Source organism: Onychomys torridus, chromosome 1, assembly GCF_903995425.1.
Source record: "Onychomys torridus chromosome 1, mOncTor1.1, whole genome shotgun sequence".
NCBI lineage: Eukaryota > Metazoa > Chordata > Mammalia > Rodentia > Cricetidae > Onychomys > Onychomys torridus.
Window position 1 is genome coordinate 171,073,351 of NC_050443.1, and position 21,864 is coordinate 171,095,214.

Below are 21,864 nucleotides of genomic sequence, written 5' to 3' on the forward strand. Positions count from 1 at the left end.
TCTTCTCCTCCCATTTTCTCTCTCCAACCCTCCACCTGCACAATCCACTCACTCCTCCTCTGTTTCTGTACAGAAATCTGCTGGCCTTCCATGGATATCAAAAAGCATGGCATATCAAGTTGCTGTAGTAAGGTTAAGCATCTCCCCTTGTAGTGAGGCAGGGCAAGGCAGTCCAATATGAGGAATAACTTCCCAAGAGCCAATGAAAGAGTCAGAGATAGCCCATGCTCCCATTGTTAGGAACCCCACAAGTAGACCAAGACAGACAACTGTCACATCCATGTAGAGGGCCTAGGTTGGTCCCATGTAGGATCTCTGGTTGTTGGTTTAAAATCTGTGAGTTCCTATGAGCCAGGTGAGTTGTTTCTTTGGATTCTTGTGATGTCCTTGACCCCTCTGCTCCTGCTTTCCTTCCTCCCTCTCTTGAGCAGGATTCCTGGAGCTCAGCCTAGTATTGGCTATGAGTCTCTTCATCTGTCACAGTTACTGAATGAAGGTTCTCTGATGACAGACAATTGGGGTAATCATGAATCTGATCACAAGAGATGGCCAGTTCAGACTAACTGTAAGTTATTGCTAGGAGTTTTAGCTGTGATTATGCTTGTAGATTCCTAAGAATTCCCCTGGGGAATTGTACTAGGTTTCTACCTGACCCCCAAATCCACCCCCTTTCAAGTCATCTCTTTCAGCATTCTCTCCCTCCACCCTTGAAACTCAAGCCCTGAAGTTCTCCTCCCATCCCACCCCAGTGCAACCACAAGATCTCTTCTAGTTTCTATCCCCAGGAAGATCTGTGATTCTCGCCTGGGCCCTCCTTGTTACCTAGCCTCTCTGGGGCTGTTGATTGTAGAATGGTTATCCTTTACTTAGCTAATATCCACTTGTGAGTGAGCACATGCCATCTTTGTCTTTCTGGGTCTTGGTTACCTCACTCAGGAAGATATTTTCTAGTTCCATATAGTTGCATTCAAATTTCCTGTTGTCACTGTTTTTAAATACTGTGTAATACTATAGTGAATAAACGTACAACATTTTCTTTATCAGTTCTCCAGTTGAAGGTCATCTTGGTCATTTTCAGATTCTGGCTTTTACAAATAAAGCAGCTATGAACATAATTGAGCAAGTGTCATTGTGGTATTAATGAGCATCCTTTGGGTATATGCCCATGAGTAGTATACCAGGGTCTTGAAGTAGATTGATTCCCAATTTTCTGAAAAACCACCATATTGATTTCCAAAGTGGCTGTACAAGTTTACACTCCCACCAGCCAGCAATGGAGGAGTGTTCCCCTTGATCCACATCCTTTCTAGCACAAACTATCATGTGTAGTTTTGTTCTTAGCCATTTTGACAGGTGTAATATGGAATTTCAATGTTGTTTTGATTTGCATTTCCCTGATGGCTAAGGTTGTTGAACATTTCTTTAAGTGTTTCTCTGCCGCTTGTGCTTCTTCTGTTGAGAATGCTCTGTTTAGGACTGTACTCCATTTTAAAATTGGATTATATGTTTTTTTATGTCTAGTTTCTTAAGTCCTTTATATATTTTGGAGATAGACCCTTTGTCAAATGTGGGGTTGATGAAAATCTTTTCCAATTCTACAGGCTGCTGTTTTGTCTTATTGACAATGTCCTTTGCCTTACAGAAGCTTTTCAATTTCATGAGGTTTTATTTATTAATTATTGATCTCAGTGTCTGTGCCATTGGTGTTCTCTTCAGGAAATTGTCTTCTGTGCTATTGTGTTCAAGGTTTTTCCCACTTTCTCTTATTTTTTTTAAAAAAGTACATATTTTTACTGAGAGATTTTCTATTCATTTTACATACCAACCACAGATTTCCCTGTCCTCCCCCAACACACGCCCCATTCCCACCTCCTCAAGGTGAGGTATCCCATGGGGAGTCAGCAGAGCCTGGTACATTCAGTTGAGGCAGGTCCAAGCCCCTCCTCCCTGCACCAAGGCTGGAGAAAGTATCTCACTATAAGCACTAGGCTCCAAAAAGCAGCTCATGCACTAGGACAGGTCCTGATCCTACTGCCTGGGTGCCCCCTAAACAGTTCAAGCTAAACAACTTTCTTGCTTATCTAGAGAGACTAGTCCAGTACCACGGGGATTCTTCAGCTATTGGTCCACAGTTCATGTGTTTCCACTAAGTTTGGCTAGTTGTGACTGTACTTTTTCTAATCATGGTCTCAATGTCTCTTGCTCATAGATCCCTCCTTTCTCTCATGGAATGGGCTCCTGGAGCTCTGCCTGGGTCCTGGCCAAAAAATATGGAATGCTTCATGAATTTTCATGTCATTCTTGCACAGGGACCATGCTAATCTTCTCTGTATCATTCCAATTTTAGTATATGTGCTGCTGAAGAGAGCACTCCACTTTCTCTTCTATCAATTTTAGTGTATCTGAATTTATATTGAGGTATTTGATCCACTTTGGATTTGAATTTTGGGTGAGGTGATAGATATGGATCTATGTGCATTCTTCAACATGGTAACATCGAGTTAGGGCATCACCATTCTTAAAGATGCTTTCTTTTTTCCATTTTACAATGTTGACTTCTTTACCAAAAATCAGATGTCCATACCTGTGTCAATTCCTTTGATCCACCTTCTGCTTTTATGCCAGTACCATGCTGTTTTTGTTTGTTTGTTTGTTTGTTTTTTTTACTATAGCTCTATAGTAGAGCTTGAGATTAGGGATGGTGATAGCTCTTGAAGTTCTTTTATTGCGCAAGACTGTTTCAGCTACTCTGGGTTTTTTGTTTGTATTTCTATATTAAGTTGAGTATTGTTCTTTCAAGTCCTATAAAGAATTGTGATAAAATTTTAAGGGGGTTTCATTGAATTTATAGATTGCTTTTGGTAAAATGGCCATTGTTGTACAAAATCTAATAGGCATTTTAATAATAAAAACCTGGAGCCAAATATTGGGATAAATGCTGAAAGATCAGAGAGACAAAGGAACAAGCCACTGCCATGCCTTTCCTCAGCAATTCCAGGAATCCTCTGACTTAATGCTTCTGAGTCCTCAGCCAAAAAGCTCCAGATGAAAATGTTTTCTCAGTTGAAAAGGCTTTAGTTCCTGTCTCTTCATGCCTCATATACCTTTCTCCGCCCAGCCATATTACTTCCTTCCTAGTGCTGGGATTAAAGGCATATGATTCCCAAGTACTGGGATTAAAGATATGTGCCACCACTGCCTGGCTCTGTTTCTCTTCTAAACTGAGTCAATCTCATGTTGTCCAGGGTGGCTTTGAATTCACAGACATCCAGAAGGATGTCTGCCTCCCAAGTGCTAGGATTAAAGGTGTTGTCACCACTGCCTGGCCTCTATGTTTAATCTAGTGGCTTGTTCTGTTCTCTGGTCTTCAGGCAAATTTTATTAGGGTACACAATATCTTACCACAGTCCATTTTCACTATGTTAATACTACTAATCCATGAGCATGGGAGATCTTTTTACTTTCTAATACTTTCTCCAATTTCTTTCATTAAAGACTTAAAGTTCTTTTCATATAGGTCTTTCACTTGCTTGATTAGAGTTACCTCAAGATATTTTATATTATTTGTGGCTATTGTAAAGGGTATGGTTTCCCTGATTTCTTTCTCAGCACTTTTACCATTTATAAATAAGAGAGCTACTGATTTTTTTCTTTTTTTTTTTTAGTTAACTTGCATCCAACCACTTCACAAAAAGTATTTATCAGTGGTAGGAGTTCCCTGATAGAAATTTTGAGGTTGCTTATATATACTATCATGTCATCTGCATATATCAATACTTTGGCTTCTTCTTTTCCAATTTGTGTCCCCTTGATCTCCTTTTGTTGTCTTAGTGTTCTAGCTAGAACTTTGAGTACTATATTGAATAGATCTTGAGAGAATGGAGAGCCTTGTCTTGTTCATGATTTTAGTGGAATTGTTTTGAGTTTCTCTCAACTTAATTTGATATTGGCCATCAGGTTATTGTATATTGCATTTACAGTGGGGTTGAGACCTATTGCAACAATGGAATACTCACATTAACATCCATCCAACCTCAGAAACTAGCACATGTTTCTGAGAGAAATATTAGAAGGTGTTATTCTAATGAGTGGTCACCAGCCATTCATATTATACAAGAACAGGGCACAACAACTGATGATCTTCCAAAGACACCAAAAGCTCTACCTTTAAAATGGTTAATAGAAAAGCCTGTATGGGTTCATCAGTGGTCTTTAACAACAGAGAAACTCCAGGCTTTAGAAGAGCTGGTAGAAGAACAGTTAAATGCTCAGCATATTGAAGAAGCAACCAGCCAGCCCTTGGAATTCTCCTGTATTTGTTATTAAAAAGAAATGTGGTAAATGGAGAATGGCAACAGACCTTAGAGCAATTAACAAAGTAATTCAGCCAATAGGCTCTCTAAAATCTTGGATTCCTTTGCCTACTCTGCTATCTAAAGGATAGCCTCTCATAGTTATTGATTTAAAAGACTGTTTCTTTTCAATACCCTTACAAGAAAAAGATTTTATTTCAAGGTGCCTACTTACAATAATTCTCAACCAGTTAAAAGATTTCAATGGAGGATCTCCCCACAGGGAATGTTGAATAGCCCAACTCTCTGCCAATATTTTGTACAAGAGCCATTGGAAGTGAAACATAAAAAATTTCCTAAATATATAATTTATCATTATATAGATGATATTTTACTAGCTGACTCAAATGCAGATACTTTAGAAAGAATGTTTGGAGAAGTAAAGGAAATATTGCCTTGCTGGGGATTACAAATTGCTCCTGAAAAGATACAAAGAGGAGATTCTATTAATTATTTAGGATATAAAATAGAGCTACAAAAAATTAGACCTCAAAAGATGAAAATTAGGAGAGATCAACTACAGACTCTTAATGACTTTCAAAGATTATTTGGAGACATTTCTCATCTATGAACTATTGTTCGGGTAAAAAATGATGAACTGAAAAATTTGTTCAAAACCTTAGAAGGTGACAAGGACTTAAATAGACCAAGAGAATTATCACCTGAAGCTGAGAAAATATTGGCCTTGGTAGAAAAGAAAGTACATGAAGGACACGTGGATTGTACTGATCCAAAGCTGGATTGCATTTTGGTTATTTTACCTTCTAGGCAATCTCCCACAGGAATATTAATGCAGAGGGAAGATATTATATTGGAATGGATATGTTTACCAAATAAACTTAATGAAAAATTTTAAAATGTGGAAAAAAATCTCTGACTTAATTTTGAAAGGAAAATTGAGACTTCATCAATTAGCAGGAACATACCCAGCAGAAATTGTTGTACTTTTAACTAAAGAGGTCATTGAAAAATTATGGACAGCCGGGTGGTGGTGGCGCACGCCTTTAATCCTAGCCCTCGGGAAGCAGAGGCAGGCGGATCTTTGTGAGTTTGAGGCCAGCCTGGTCTACCAAGTGAGATATAGGAAAGGCGCAAAGCTACACAAAGAAACCCTGTCTCAAAAAACCAAAAAAAAAAAAAAAAAAAAAAAAAACTAAAGAAAAAAAAAGACAGACAAATTATGGACAGAAAATGAACCTTGGCAAAGAGCTTGCAGTAATTTTTTTTTTTTTTTTGGAGAAATTAACAGCAAATATCCCAAAAGCAACAAAATTTATTTTATAAAGAGAGCTGATTGGATCTTGCCTCGAATTATATGGGATAAACCCATATCTGGAGTTTGTACATTTTATACAGATGCCAACAAACAAGGAAAGGCAGGTTACAAATCAGAAAATTTAAGTAAAGTGGTTCAAAGTTCTTATAATTCAGTTCAAAAATCAGAATTGTATGCTATTCTGTTGGTATTAATGGATTTTTCAGAACCTCTCAACATAGTTACTGACTCTCAGTATGCTGAAAGAGTGGTATTATATATTGAAACTGTAGAATTTATCCATGATGCTTCAGAATTAACTTCACTATTTATTCAATTACAAGATACAATCAAGAAAAGGAGTCATCCTTTATACATAACTCACATCCAATCCCATATTGGTCTGCCAGGCCCTCTAGCACAAGGTAATGATGAGATTGATAAATTATTGATAGGAAATGTGCTGGAGTACTCAGAATTTCATAAAAAACACCATGCCAATAGTAAAGGTTTAAAAAGGATTTTTCCATAACCTGGCAACAAGCCAAAGAAATAATAAAGAAATGTCCTACTTGTTCCTTCTACTATCAGATGCCATTACCAGCAGGATGTAACACAAAGGGTACTCAGAGGAATGAAATCTGGCAGATGGATGAGTTTCACTTTGCAGAATTTGGAAAAGTGAAATATGTGCATCATACTATTGATACTTATTCAGGATTTCAATGGGCAACTGCTTTGAGTTCTGAAAAAGCTGATTCTGTAATCACTCATTTCCTAAAGTTATGGCCATCATAGGTATACCTGCACAAATTAAAACTGACAATGCTCTAGCATATGTCTCTGTTAAAAATGAAACAGTTTTTTGCTTATTACAATGTAAAGCACATTAGAGGTATACACATAATACTACAGGTCAAGCAGTTATAGAAAGATCAAACAGAACTCTAAAGGACATGCTAAATAAACAGAAAGGGGTAACAAAAAAACCCCAGAAATAGACTGTATAATGCTCTATCAACTTTGAATTTTCTCACTGCTATTGAGAAAGGAACAACAGCTGCAGAGAGACATTGGATAATAGAAAAAAAACTACAGAATTAAATCAGCCTATATTCTTCAAGGATGTGCTGACCTCAGAATGGAAACCAGGATATGTGTTACGCTGGGGACGAGGTTTTGCTTTTGTTTCTGCAGGAGAAGATAAGCTGTGGATACCATCAAAATTGATAAAGGATCGATTTGAACAAGAGAGACCTCTTAATTAGAGGAGGTGATAGTTCAACCAACATGACCGTCCAATTTAAACTAATTTATACCATTAACACATGCCGTTTCATTTAATCAGATAATAACTTGCCAAAGGGGAACCTCCCCAAAATTAGTCTTGGGGAAAGGTTTTTGATTTTGTCTTTTAGGAGAATGAAGGCTAAGGAATCTGAAGAACACTGGACAAATGAGACAACTGAAGAAAAAGGACATATCATCTGTTCCAGGAAAAAGAGTAAAATGGCCTATTGGTATATCATCTACAAAATTTCATAAGTCTTCCTAAATGTTTGTTTCTGCTCTTCTCTAAAAAAAATAAAATAAAAAATAACACTATTGGTCTTCTTGTAGTTCCAGTTCAATTAAAATTTAAAGCTGACTTTGGAATTGAATAATGGCTCAATCCTTTATAAATTCAAGCATGTTGTCAAAAGGAAAATGCAAACTTTCTGTATCATACTAGAAGAAAGAGCCATCTTCTGACATGAGACAGGAGAAAAACCAAATTATTTAAGGAACTATTCTATTACTAATCTCATTTTTTATTCTATTCTGATTATTTAAACTTTTCTTAAAGTATGATTTTTATATCATTATATGGATTTATATCATACATTTACATTTTATATCATATATATATATATATATATATATATATATATATATATACATTTAAACCTTGTTTAACTAGAGTTCTAACTAGTTCTAGATAAAAGGCTTCAATTAGCTGCCTATACATGTTTTTGTGTTCTAGTCTTTTATCAGTTTTCTGCAGGAAATCATGGCCAAGTTTAACATCAACTGAAATCTCCAGGAAGAAGATGGGCCCCACAACAATTCCATGTGGACAATAATACTATCACTAAGCTGACAAACATCATCTACAGATCATCTTTGGACTATAAAATTCTCAGAGCAATTTTGAGTTGACTAGCTGAGATGATCTGGTTTCAAAGACTACTTGAATAAGGACTTAAGATATACCCTGAACTTTGGCATAATGCTTAAACTGGACAACGAAGGATATAGTTACCTTTTATAGAATTTGATGACTAACCCAATTTTTTTTTTTCTTTTCAGAATAAAGATACCTTTGCCCATACCCAGCAGGAAGCAATTTTAAGAATACAATGCCCACATTTCCAAAGGGGTGGTGTCGGGTGAGTGGTTATTTGGTCTTTTAATGGGTTTTGTGTCTGGGATAGTTCACATTGTTTATGAGGGTTGGTTACAAGTTGTCATTAAAGGTTAGGAAAAGGGCTAGGCAAAGGAGATTATATTTAAGGTTCTAGTTTAAAAAAAAAGAAAGAAAGGAAGGAAGGAAGGAAGGAAGAAAGACAAGCACTAGTTTTAAATACTTTACATCGGAATGGATTGTTTTATATTGTATATAAATATATATATATATATATATATATATATATATATATATAGAGAGAGAGAGAGAGAGAGAGAGAGAGAGAGAGATTGATATTGTTAGAAAATGCCATACATATATTTCTAATCTTGTACAATCAAGATATTGTACTTACACAGTTCATTTAACAATGTAATGCAATTTGCTGATCCCTGAATGTTATTATTACCAACTATTAGGATATATAGAAATGAAAGTTAGTAGTTAGACACTACAATCAAACTTGTAGTCATATTAGGTGTATTTTCAAGATTGTACAGATATATTTTAGATAGACAGGCCATCTTTAAACCCTTCAGAGATCTACAGAATATGGCATTTAAATGCTTTAATAACTTAAAAAAATTATCTTTTTTGTTATCACTATGAGACATGTCAGCTCCTGGCAGTACCAATCTAGTCCAGAGAAAATATGGGCATTGAAGAAACTGCCTAAGGAGTTAACTTGCATTGTGGCAAAAGTTAGCCACTGGACAACAAAGTATCCTCGAATCAACTGCTGACAAACAGGACAAAATGGACAGACAGGACACTAAACAAAGGACTACCAATTCTTGTCAAAACAATTGTGGTTGTGGCTTTAACAAAAGGCATCTTCTGGGCCAGGACAATATGGCACCATTCCTGAAGTGGCCTTTGCTATCTGGAAAAGGAACTTCCCCCCGCCCCTTTTTTTTTTGAAGGCAGCTGAACAGGCAGTGTACCAATGTCTTCTGAGGTGCAATGGAACAGCAGCTGAAACAGTTGTCCTTGAAGAGTCACTAAGCTGACAGAGTCTAACTTCTCAATGGTAGACTGGAATTTAATAGAAGGATGTGAAGAAGAACAGGCTGCCAAGATGAAGCCACATATACACAACCAAGAAGAATGGACAGCTGAATTTAAAAAAAAAACATCAATAATTTCCAGAATTTAAAATCCTGAATCATGACATGACACTAGTGGAATTCAGGTGTTTCTGGTACATTGACTGCTCTCACCAAATGTGAGGTCAAACTGTTCATCTTGTATACATCCTAGCTCACAAATGGAGTCTGTCAGATAAGCTAAGCCTATAGGCTGAAGACGATGCCCCAACACTGTGGAGAAACCTCAGGTGACTGTCCAGGCAGCTGGCTGTTTTTGTCAACTCACATTTTTATTTTTTGGAAGCTGCTTGCATGTACTTCCTGTTTTCATTTTTTATTAGGTAATATTATTTCCTCCTTGGCTCTCTGAGGGAGTTTAAGATCAGGTAGTTATAGTTATAGTTTTCCTTGTTAAGAATTTCAGAACAGAAACTCACTAGAGAGGTGTAAGTGTATAAATTTGAAAGACATTATAAGACAGTTCTGTTAGTAATATAAGTTCGGATAGAAAGTGAATCAGGTACATTTTGGACTTACCAAAATAGGATAGATAATGGAATAATTTTTCTCTGAATTTGTCAAATACAAATGGATGAGACATTTTCAGGTATTTATTGCTTGTATATATGGTATATAGTTATTGTACTTTTGTATATAGTTTTTCTTATATTAGTTATACCTTTTTTCCTTTTTTCTTGTTATTAAAATAGAAAAGGGAAAATATGGTGATATTTTATTTGTACTGAAATGTGATTTTATTTGTATGTTAATAAAGTTGCCTTGGGGTCAGAGCAAGTCATAGCATAAGCTGGATGGTGCATGCCTTTAATCCCAGCACTTGGGAGGCAGAGCTAGGTGGATTTCAGTGTATTCAAGGATACAGCCAACATGGAGACACAAGACACATGCCTTTAATCTCATTACCAACCATAGAAGACCTGGAGGTCTGTACAGACAGGCAGTGACAAGGAGGTCATGTGGTTGGGTTTACAACCAATGAGATGGCAGAACAGAAAGTCTATAAGAAGGAAAAACACACAGAAGTAGGTCTCTTGCTGAGGGAAGGACAGGAGGGGCACTGAAGTGTAAGGTTTATAGCTTTTAACTATTGCTCTGACCTCTTGGCTTTTAACTCTGCAATTGGCTCTCTGTTTCTTACTTAGCAAGACAGTTACATCTACATTCATGATGGAAGGTGGTCTGTAATTCTCTTTCTTTGTTGAGTCTTTGTACGGTTTGAGTATCAAAGTGTCTGTGCCTTCATAAAAAGAATTTGACAATGTTCGTTCTGTTTCTATTTTCTGGGATAATTTGAGGAATATTCATATTGACTCTTCTTTGAAAGCCTTGTAGAACTTTGCACTGAAACCATCAGGCTCTGGACTGATCTTGGTTGGGAGACTTTTAATGTCTGTTTCCATTTCCTTAAGAGTTAAAGGCCAATTTAAATTGTTTATCTGATCTTAATTAATTTTGGCATGTGGTAACTATAAGAAACTTGTGCATTTCTTTTAGATTTCCTTATTTTGTGGAGAACAGGTTTTTGAAATATGGCCCAATGATTGTCTGGATTTCCTCAGTGTCTAACATTGTGTAACCTTTTCATTTCTAGTTTGTTAGGTTGGATATTCTCTCTCTACCATTTAGTTTTAGGATAAGGGTTTGCCTATCTTGTTGATTTTCTTAAAGAACCAACTCTTCGTTTCATTAATTCTTTGTATTGTTCTCTTTGTTTCTGTTTTATTAATTTCAGCCCTGAGTTTGTTTCCTAACATCTACTCTTCTGTGGTGCATTTGTTTCTTTCTTCCTTTTTTTTTTTTCTAGAACTCTCAAGTATGCTGTTAAGTTGTTAGCATGAGATTTCTCCAAATTCTTTATGCAGGCACTTTCTGGCTTTTAGTGTTTCCATTGAGAATTCCAATGTAATTCTAAGAGGACTGCTTTTATATGTCATTTGGCCTTTTTCCTTTTCACCTGTTAATATTCTTTCTTTATTCTGTATGTTCAGTGTCTTGAGAATTGTGTGATGAGGGGATTTTTTTTTTTTTGATCCAGCCTATTTGGCATTCTATGAGCTTCTTATTCCTTTATAGACATGTCCTTCTTTAGGTTGGGAAACTTTTTCTATGATTTTGTTGAATGTATTTTCTGGGCCTTTGATCTTGGCGGGATTCTTCTCTCTCTTCTATTCCTATTATTCTTAGATTTGGTCTTTTCATAGTGTCCCAGATTTCCTTCATTTGGAGGGCTAGGAATTGTTTAAATTTAACATTTTCTTTGACTGATGAATGTAAGTCCTCTATCATATCTTCAATACCTCAAAGTCTCTCTTCCATCTCTTGTATTCAGTTGGTGATGATTGTATTTTTGGTTCCTGTTTGCTTACCCAGATTTTCCATTTCCATAATTCCCTCAGTTTGTGTTTTTGTTTGTTTGTTTTGTTTTCTATTGCTTCCATATCCATGTTGAGGTCTGGAACCACTTCCTTTTCCTGTTTGTTTTTTCTTGACTTTCTTGGCATTCTTTGAGTGATTTAGTGATCTACTCCTATTTCCATTTGTCTTTGACTGTTTTTTTAATGAGAATTTTTTCATTTCCTCTTTAAGTACCTCAATCATCTTCATAAAATTATTTTTAAAACCATTTTCCTGTTCTTCAGCTGTGTTGAAATGTTCAGGTCTTGCTGTCATAGGATAGCTGTGTAGTGGGTAGCCATCCCAGCATTGGCCTGGAAGTTTCAACCCCCATTGAGGCTTCAGTAATGATCACGCCCACAAGGCGGGGCAGAGGAAGGAGCGGAGGACCGAGGAGCAGTCAGTGCCCTTAACCTCTGAGATCAGTGCCCTTAACCTCTGAGATAGCTGGACTGTGGTGGTGACATATTGCCCTTTCTGTTACTGATCACCATCTTACACTGACTTTTAGTCATCTGGATTTAGGGTATTTTTGGTCTAGTTATTGATTTATGCATTTGTCTTTATTGGAAGGGTGTTTTGCCTTGGTTTCTGTTTCCTCTTTGGTCTTCTGACCCTAAGTGGTCAAGGGTTCTGGTGACTCATGAGTCTTCAGATCCAGTAAGGTGTCTCCACTGGGGTTTTGGGGACTTTGGGTCCCTTGATCTGGTCTGGCCTCTAATAAACCTGAAGTCTTTTTGGGTCTCTAGATCTAGCCTGGATTCCTGTAAAGCCTGAGTCTTCTTCTCAGGTATCTAGTACCAGCCTGACCTCCAGTTAAGTTTCTGGGACTGTTCTTCCAACTGGTGTGGACTATACTGAGGCCTATGGAGACTTCAGGGGAAGGATGATGATGGGGGAGGGGTTGAGCAGAGATGTGGTTCTTGGGGGATCAGAATCAGCGGGTAGAGGCAGTTCAGCTGGCAGGTGGGTCACTCACCCTCTGTTTTTTGATGGATGAGGACTATACCAAAGGAGTGTGAACCCTCTGGAGTTGGGGGCTGGGCCCAGCAGTGTTACTGGTGCGGAGATAGGAAGGTTTGGGCCACAGGACAGAAGGGATACTCACCAATTCTGTGCCTCAGAGGCAGAAGTCCACTGGGGTTGGGGATAGGGCCCAGCAGTGGGGCCAGGGATTAGCTGGGATAGCTTAGGCCTGGGAAAGGGTCATGGGTGCTGCCAGAATCCAGAGAAGTGTGTAGTATATCTGACAGGTAAGTCACTCACTGGTTCTGGTTGGCAGAAGTCTTCTGTGGTTGAGGGCAGGGCTCAGCAGAGGGGCCAGGGACTGGTTAGGATATCCTCTTTCTTTCTCTTAAAAATAAAATAAAAATAAAAACAAACAAAAAATGCAGTCCATGGAGCAAAGGACTAGCACTTGGGTGTGGTTAATATACTCATTGTCACTCTACTGGGAAAAAAAATATTTTTCCTCTCCCAGCAGCTATCACTTGTAAATAGCCTCTCAGGGGTGGAACTTTGTGCATACTTGTCCCTCTCTGTGCTGGGAATTTGTCTGGCTTATAAGGGTCTTGCATATGATGTCACTATGAGTTTATATATGCATAAGCCCTTTTGTGTTAAAATACTTTGATTCCTTGAAGTCATCTAACACCTCTGATTCTTAAAATCTTTCCACCTCCTTTTCACATAGATTCAGGAGCCTTTGTGGTAGAGTGTGATGAAGACATCCCATTTATGGCCGAGTATTCCAAAGTCCCCCCACTCTTTGTGCATTGTCTTATTATAGGTCTCTAGGTGAATTCCCATCTATTGCAAGAAAAACTTCTCTGATGAGTGTTGAATGATGAATTGATCTATGAGTACAGCAACTTGTCATTAGGAGTCATTTTCTTGCTATGTTCATTTAACAGAGAGGTAAATTTCCCCCTTGGGTCCATTAGCTATCTAGCCTCAGGTTCTTGGCTTCCTTAACAATGTAAAAGTATCAAGTTTTGATGAGTTCCATCTCAGGGATTGGGCCTTTAATTAAAAAAAGTGGTTAGTTACTCTCACAACACCCATGCCACTCTTATATCAGTGGGGTATTGTGCACACAGGCAGTTATTGTAGCTTAAAGGTTTTATAGCTGGGTGGGATTGATGATAACTTTTCTTCTCTGGTACCATATATAACATAATATAATATAATATAATATAATATAATATAATATAACATAACATAACATAACATAACATAACATAATATAATATAATATAATATAATCCTACAATACCTTCTAGCATTTTCAATGCTAGTCAGTAGGGATCAGCTTACAGTTGATTATAAGCTTGATTTCCTTATGTTCTGTAATATAAGTATGTGGTGTCTTCAGTAACAGGGTTTTGCTAGCAGGTTGTGGAAGGTAGCCTGCAATATTTGGGGTGGTCTATAATATAACCCCCCTGACCTATAACTAAAACAAAAACACAAACCAACAAAAAACATAACCCATTTCTTGTATTGGGGGTTTAATTTGGTAGCATATGATGGCTACTTAGTCGTAGCTCCATCATGTGATAACTATATTTAAATTTTCTTTATGTATGTATACAGATTTAAGGAATCTTCTACAGTAGTAAGTTTCCATATAACTTTTCCAAAGGCCTTTGGCATTAGTTATTCCTCCCTATATTCTGTCCTTTATCCTGTCCTCCCATTATCCATCCCATTTAATCCTCTTGTTCTTATTTCTTGTCTTAATAAATCTTAGGTCCATAAACTCAGATGTTAAAAGGACAGTGCTAGGCCTACATATTTTTCTACTCTATCTACATGGCTTACATGCATGTAACTATTTGACATATTTAGGTTTTTAAATATTGAATCAAAATTAATCAAGAAGCTAAATGCTAAATGTTGAGCTAACATGTTACCTTCAACGATTTAAAACTGAATATGACACCCAGCAGGATGCCAGGTAAGGCTGAGAGAAGGAAGAAAATTAGTGCTGTGAACATCGGCAAGACATCCGTTTTCTACTGGCACCTGCAGAGATAATGTGGTGTGCTCCAAGCATCAGGTGTTTTTGTCTTTTGATTGCTTTACTCATTACAAACAAATGCCAGCTTTTCAAAGTAACACTTGTATATGGAATCAATGCAATTTAGCCCAGGCAGGCTGACCCCTGCTCTGTAATAAAGGCTAAATTTCCAACTTACCTAAGGGTAAATCTATGGGTTATAAATCAATATCGCTTTTCATACTAATTTGAAGAAAATAAAGCCAATCAACATTCAAGCATAAAAGAGAGTCATGCTCACCACCTCCTACTGCTAGCTGGGGAGGTATAGATAGTTGATGTCTGCTTGGGGAAAGAAAGCTAGTTTTCTTTAAGGTTGCTGCATCTAACACCTTGGCAATGCTTTAGGGTATGGTCCAATAGTTATGCTTATATGGGGAGCACAAAGGCATACCATTTATTGTTTCATAATTAGGTGAGTATATTTCTAGAAATATTTCCTATATCATGTATTTGTCATGAATAAAATGATTAAGCAATACTTTAATGAGTAATCCATATGTTACTAATAAGCCTTTTTTTTTTTTGCTGCTGAATCTAGCATTTGGTAGTAAAGTTATATCAGAAAGTATACAAATATTTCTATAAAGACAAATACCAGGAGGCACACTTGAGGATTGTTTTTGTTGTGTCTCACCTGCAATGAGAGGTTGTAAAGGTAGAGCTGGATAGTCAGTATAGAGTACAGCATTTCATGGACCTCATCCTCTTTCTCTCCAGCAGTATATCCATAGCCTCATCAGCCTTCACCATTCCCTGCTCATGACTCCAGGAACCTCCTAGAAATTGGATTCATAAGAGAAAAGAATGAGCTAATTTCATAAGAGAGTATGTTTCTTTGAGTCACAGTAGTATAAAACATACTATTGTAACAACATTCTGTTTTAGATTATTTTGCATTTCATGCTACCTTTATTTATTGGATCCCTTCCTACTTTTCTTGCCTACAGTACTATAAGTAAGTTGTCTAATGATTATCATCTCTGTTTTACAGAGTAATAAACTGGTGCTCAAAGGAATTAAGTGGTTTTCTCTTCTTTTGTCTTCCATTCCTAGAAAACCACTCAATACCAACAATAGAAGACCTGGAGGTCTGTACAGAAATGTTGAGGAGGTTGTGTGGTTGGCTTTACAACCAATGAGTAGGCAGAAAAGAAAGTCAATAAAAAGACAGACACACAGGAAGTAGGCTCTTGCTGAAGGGAAGGACAGCAGTGGCAGTGAAGAGTAAGGGTTTTTAGCTATTGCTGTGACTTCTTGGGCTTTTAACTCTGCAAAAACAAACTCTGTGTTTCTCATTTTTAAAAGACTGTTACATGTACAGTCCCAGTATCCAAGTCCCATAAGGATGAGAAGAGGGTGGCCTACATAGATCTCATGTCTTAAGGGTAGCCCCAAGCCATGCCCCAGGGGCAGGTACTTCAAGGTCATAGGTAGTTAGGACAGTTTTATCTGCTACATCTCTAGGGGCTATGTCTCAAGGTCATAGACAGAACAGCTATCCATCACTGGGTCCGGCTTCCTGCCTGGGAACACGCAACTGCACATTACAATTATTTTTTTAATTTTATAACAGCTGTAAAGAAACATTACATATAATATATGACTTGGTAGGAATTAGTAAAATATCATTATCTGAGGTACTGTTGAGACAGATGTATTATTTTTATTTTGGGGGAAGTAGAAAGTATAAGGCTAAATATATGTAGTGTTAAATGAAGAAAGAACAGATGAATATCATTTCTGTTTTATGGAAGATAAACTTTTTGAGTTAAAAAGAATATTGTATTTAGACTGATTAAATTATATTCTTTCCTTGGTTCCTTCAGAGACTTCCATAGCAAAGACATGTAGAAAGTTTCTTGGATGAGTAACTTCTATGCACTATTCTTTTATCATTTTATTGTATGTAATATAGGAAATGGTTGCTATTAAGAATTCGTTGTAAATTTAGAGATTTTACTATGTTTCCACATGACACTTTCTCCATTTGATAACTTGTGAGACTGCTATTTCCTCTATTGAAGTAGTTGATTAGAGGGAAAAAAAATCATATCTGACATTTTACAGTAGAATCTAATATATGCCCTTGGTAAGTAAATATAAAGCTACCGACAAGTAACAGAGCATACCAAAAGAAAGAGAGCACTCAAGAATAATGGAAGTATGCATAAAGAAATTATTTTACTCTAAGGGATAAAAAAATTAGGAAGTCTTCAGAATGACTAAACTTTTGATATATAAAACAGAAGTAATGCACTGAAGAGATGGCTGAGTGGGTAAAAGCAATTACTACTGTTTCAGAGGAACTGAATTCCATTCCCAGAGCCTTCAACAGATGCTCTACAACCCCCTGTAGCTATAGCTTCTGGGAGAATCAAACACCTCTGGCCTTTGCAGGTACATGCACTTACAAGTATGTATCTATATTTAGATAATACAGAAAATTAAAATTTAAAAGCATCTTGAAAACCAGAATATATTTCATGAAGGAAGAAACAATCAGCATAGAGCTCTTGTTCAGGTTAGAGGCTGTGAGGATGGTGCACAGATAGAATAGACTTCTCTGAACATGGATCTATTGGGTCATAGCATATGAAATAAATGGAGATATCTTTGTGACTGATGTTTGCATGGCTATATACTTTTTAGACTCTTTAGCTGGGTGATCTCTTCTTTCTTTTTCTTTTATTTTTCTTTTTTTGGTTTTTTGAGACAGGGTTTCTCTGTGTAGCTTTGTGCCTTTCCTGGAACTCACTTTGTAGACCAGGCTGACCTTGAACTCACAAAGATCCGCCTGCCTCTGCCTCCCAAGTGCTGGGATTAAAGGCATACACAACCACAGCCCAGCTTTTTTTTTTTTTTTTTTTAAAGATTTATTTATTTATTATGTATACTGTGTTCTGTATGCATATATCCCTGCAGACCAGAAGAGGGCACCAGATTTCATTATAGATGGTTGTAAGCCACCATGTGGTAGCTAGGAATTGAACTCAGGACCTTTGGGAGAGCAAGCAGTGCTCTTAACCTCTGAGCCATCTCTCCAGCCCCCTGGGTGATCTCTTCTTAAATGTTCTCTTTTCAATGAAGACATACCTGATCCCCTTTCCAATGTTTTCCCTTACTCACTAGCATGTGCTTTTTTTAATGCATAACCTCATGATAAATGCAATGATCATGTTTGTAGTTATATGATTTTCTGCGTCCCCACTGCTGTAGTTGGAAGATTTCCTGTGTCCCACCTGGCCTGTGGCGGGACAAATCTCTCAGCCACAGTCCTGCAGCCTTTCATAAAATAAACACATAGAAGCTTAATATTATTTATAACTGCTCAGCCATTTGCTCAGGCTTATTACTTACTAGCCCTTAAACTTAAATTAACCCATAATTCTTATTTATGTTTAGCCACGTAGCATGGTACCTTTTTTTCAGTTCTGCCTTGTCATCTTTCTTCCTCTTTGTCTGGCTGGTGACTCCTGACTCTGTTCTTCCTTTTCCCAGAAATCTCCTCTTCTGATTGCCCACCTAACTTCCTGCCTTGCTACTGGCCATTCAGCATTTTATTTATCAACCAACGAGAGCAACACACATTCACAACATACAGAACAACATCCCACAGCACACTGGCATGAGAAAAGATTGTGGTAAGCACTCATGTAACTATCCTGTAATCTCCTCTGCTAAAAACCAAGGCTGAATAACACAGCTCTAATCAAACATCTGTGAGACAGCAAAATAGACTATATCTAAATGACAAAGTAAAAAAAAAAAAATCTGGACCTTAAACAAAAGACAAAACTTGATGTAAATGATCAGATTTGTGATTTCAGAGACACATATGTTTTGAAGGAGGCAGATTTCAGAAAGGTGCAGCAGTTCAGGAGGCCACATCTGTTCTTATTCTGCAGCTGAAACTTCTCAGCAAGAAGAAAAAGAGAAGGCAGTGCTTCTATATTAGTTAATTTTCTTGTTACTGTAACCAAATACCTGTCAAGAGGCAACCTAAGAGAGGAAGTGTTTGACTTACCATTCAAGAAGATACCGTTCAACACAGCAGGGGAGGCATGACCATGGGAGCTACCAATGAAGAAACAGAGTGAGAGAAAAGGAAGTAGGGTAAGCTATAATAACTGAACGTCCACCCCTAGTGAGTCACTTCCTCCAGGAAGACTCCATTTATTATAGATGTCACAAGACACCCAAGTAGTACCACCAGTTAGGGACCAATTGTTGTGTGTTATTGGTGGTGTTTTTTAGTCTTTTGGCTCCTTGGCTCTTTGCAGGGTCTACCACCTAGCTCCCAAATAAATCATGGAGGCTTCTCTCTTATAATTTTTATTTAAAAAGTTTTTTTTTTCCTTTTACATACAACTATTGGTGAAATTATTAAGACCACTCCACATAGTTAAAAGGGAGGTTTATTTTGTGGGGTAACTTACAAATGAAGGGATAGTTTGTAGGGTCTGGGAAAAGTATGTTACAGTCTGACGGTGTTCTCTGGAGAACTCTGCTTGGTCTACCTCCAGGGTCCCGGGTCCTAGAAGCAAGAGAGAGACCGCCTCGATATTGGGTCTTCCACTTCCTCCTCTGCCCTGCCTTGTGGGCATGATCATTACCGAAGCCTCAATGGGGGTTGGAACTTCCAGGCCAATGCTGGGATGGCTATCCACTACATACAACTCCTGTTCTTCCTCCCTCCCCTTCTCTCATTCCCCCTCTTCTCCATCTCACCCCATCCCCTCCTCATAGAGGGTAACGCCTCCCTTGAACAGTCAACACAGGATGACATTCCAAGTTGGGGCTGGAACTAGGCCCTCCTCCCTGCATCAAAGCTGAGTAAGGCATAGTACCTTAGGGAAAATGTTGTAGACTAGAAATGCATTGTGTATTTCTCTAAAATACAGTTCTAAAAAGCCAGTTTGAGTACTCTGGATAGGGGAGAGACAGGGAAGGGGAGCAATGAAAGAGATATCTTGATAAAATATATCATTAAGGGGATGGGGAGAAATCTGCAGCTAGAGAAAAATCCAGGAACTCACAATATTGTCCCCAGCTAAGACTCATAGCAATGGTGGAAAGGGTGCTTGAGCTAGCCTTCCCCTGCACTCAGATTGGTGTCTACCCTAATTGTCTTCATAGAACCTACATCCAGTGACAAATGCAAGCATATGCAGAGACCCACAGCCAAGTGCACAGCCAAGAAGAGAGGGAGGAAGGATTATAGGAGCAAGGGGGGGGGGTCAGAATCATGATGGGAAAAACCATAGAGACTGCTGACTCAAGCTAGTGTGAGCTCATGGACTCTGAACTGACAGCTGGGGAGCCTGCATGGAATCACACTAGGCCCTCTGAATGTGGGTAAAAGTTGTGTGGCTTGATGTGTTTATGGGTCTCCTGGCAATGAGACTAGGGTTTTTCTTAACTTAAATTAACTCATCTACCTTTTGCCTTTGGGCTTTTACCTTTTTCTATTTCTGTATATCTTTCTTTACTTCTGACTCTGTGGTTGGCTATGTAGCTGAGTGGCTGGACCCTGTAGCTCCTTCCCTAGCTATTAGATCTTCTCCTCCCAGATTTCTTCTTCTATTCATTCTCTCTGTCTGACAGTCCCACCTATCCTTCCTCCTGCCACCCTATTGGCTGTTCATTTCTTTATTAGACCAGTCAGGCATTTTAGACAGGCAAAGTAACACAGCTTCACAGAATTAAACAAAGGCAACATAAAAGAATACAACACATCTTTGCATAATTAAACAAATGTTCCACAGCATAACCAAATGTAACACATCCTAAAACAATATTCCACAATACTGTGTAGGAAATTTCACATTTCAAACACAACTGCTTTTCTCTTATCTCTCAGATAGTCTTTTGTAATCACAAGTAAACAGTACATTAAACATAAATCTATAACATCTATCTCCCCCTGCCCAGGTAGCAACTTTGTCAAAGGGATGTTAGCAATGGTGGCTTGACCAGTTAAGGAAAGCAGAGAGAAGCTCAGAATTCTAGCCTGTATCTTAGTCTGCCCTTCAGCAGGTGATCTGAGTTACACAGGAATGTCTCTCCAGCCACACAATGTATTTCTAGTCTACAACATTTCTTTCCTCACAGATTATCTTCCTTTAGCATTTTAATATTTTGTTAACTAATATATATACACACATATATATATAAACATAATATTTACATAAACTTACATTTTATCAGGTCTATTACCCTTTGATTTTAATTAAGTTGAAATAAAACAGTAGTCCATTAATTTTATATTTCTGTATGGTTTACTCATAAATGTATATGCTAGCAATTACTTAGTTATCATCTTACCAAAGGCAATTTAAATGAATTCTAATTATTTTGATTTTACATTTAATGCTACATTGACTGTTCATACAAAAGATTCCTAATTCAAATATTAAATCATTTCTCCAGGACATAAAATGGTGGTGGTGGCACACGCCTTTAATCCCAGCAATTGGGAGGCAGAGCCAGGTGGATCTCTGTGAGTTCAAGGCCAGTATGATCTACAGAGTGAGATCCAGGATAGGCACCAAAACTACACAGAGAAACCCTGTCTCAAAAAAATTAAAAAAATACTTTGCCCTTTTTAGCCAGGTGGTGGTGGCTCACACCTTTAATCTCAGAACTCAGGAGTCAGAGGCAGGTGAATCTCCTTGAGTTTAAGGCCAGCCTGGTCTCCAAAGTGAGTTGCAGGAAAGGCATAAAGCTACACAGAGAAACCCTGTCTCAATATATATCACAATCAAGTACATGTAAGACACAGATTTCCCTTTGCCTGATGAGGAAAGTATATTTTATACCATGTACACATATATCCTAGAGAAATTGTACATACACATGTACTTATACATCTATATGACCATAAGCCCACACAACTGTATCTACACACTCTTACAATCAATAAAATAATTTATTCACATGAATTTAACAAATATTCTTCATCATACAACATTGCCACCTTTTAATCTAAAGCATTGATACAATGGTAGAAGTATTTTAAGAGCCAGAAAGAGTAGATGACTTCCAGACACAGCAGGACAATTGCACATAGAAATTCACAGAAGTTATGAAAGATGCAAAAGATCTACAAAAACTTTGACTAAACCAAACCCCAACATGAGGAAAGGAAGGAGGCACAATGTCCCACCAATAGCTGAGGAGCTAATGGCAGTTGATGGCACCTGGGAGAATAAGTTAGTCCAGCAGCATCAACTTTACTTTATGGG

At 37.7% G+C, this 21,864-nt stretch overlaps 1 non-coding gene across 1 annotated transcript; it reads right to left on the bottom strand.

The window, feature by feature from the left end:
- Window positions 1–2,264: 2,264 nt before the first annotated feature.
- LOC118576799 lies at window positions 2,265–2,371 on the bottom strand. Its single transcript, XR_004944010.1, has one exon. It is a non-coding gene; the product is annotated as a U6 spliceosomal RNA (small nuclear RNA).
- Window positions 2,372–21,864: the final 19,493 nt, after the last annotated feature.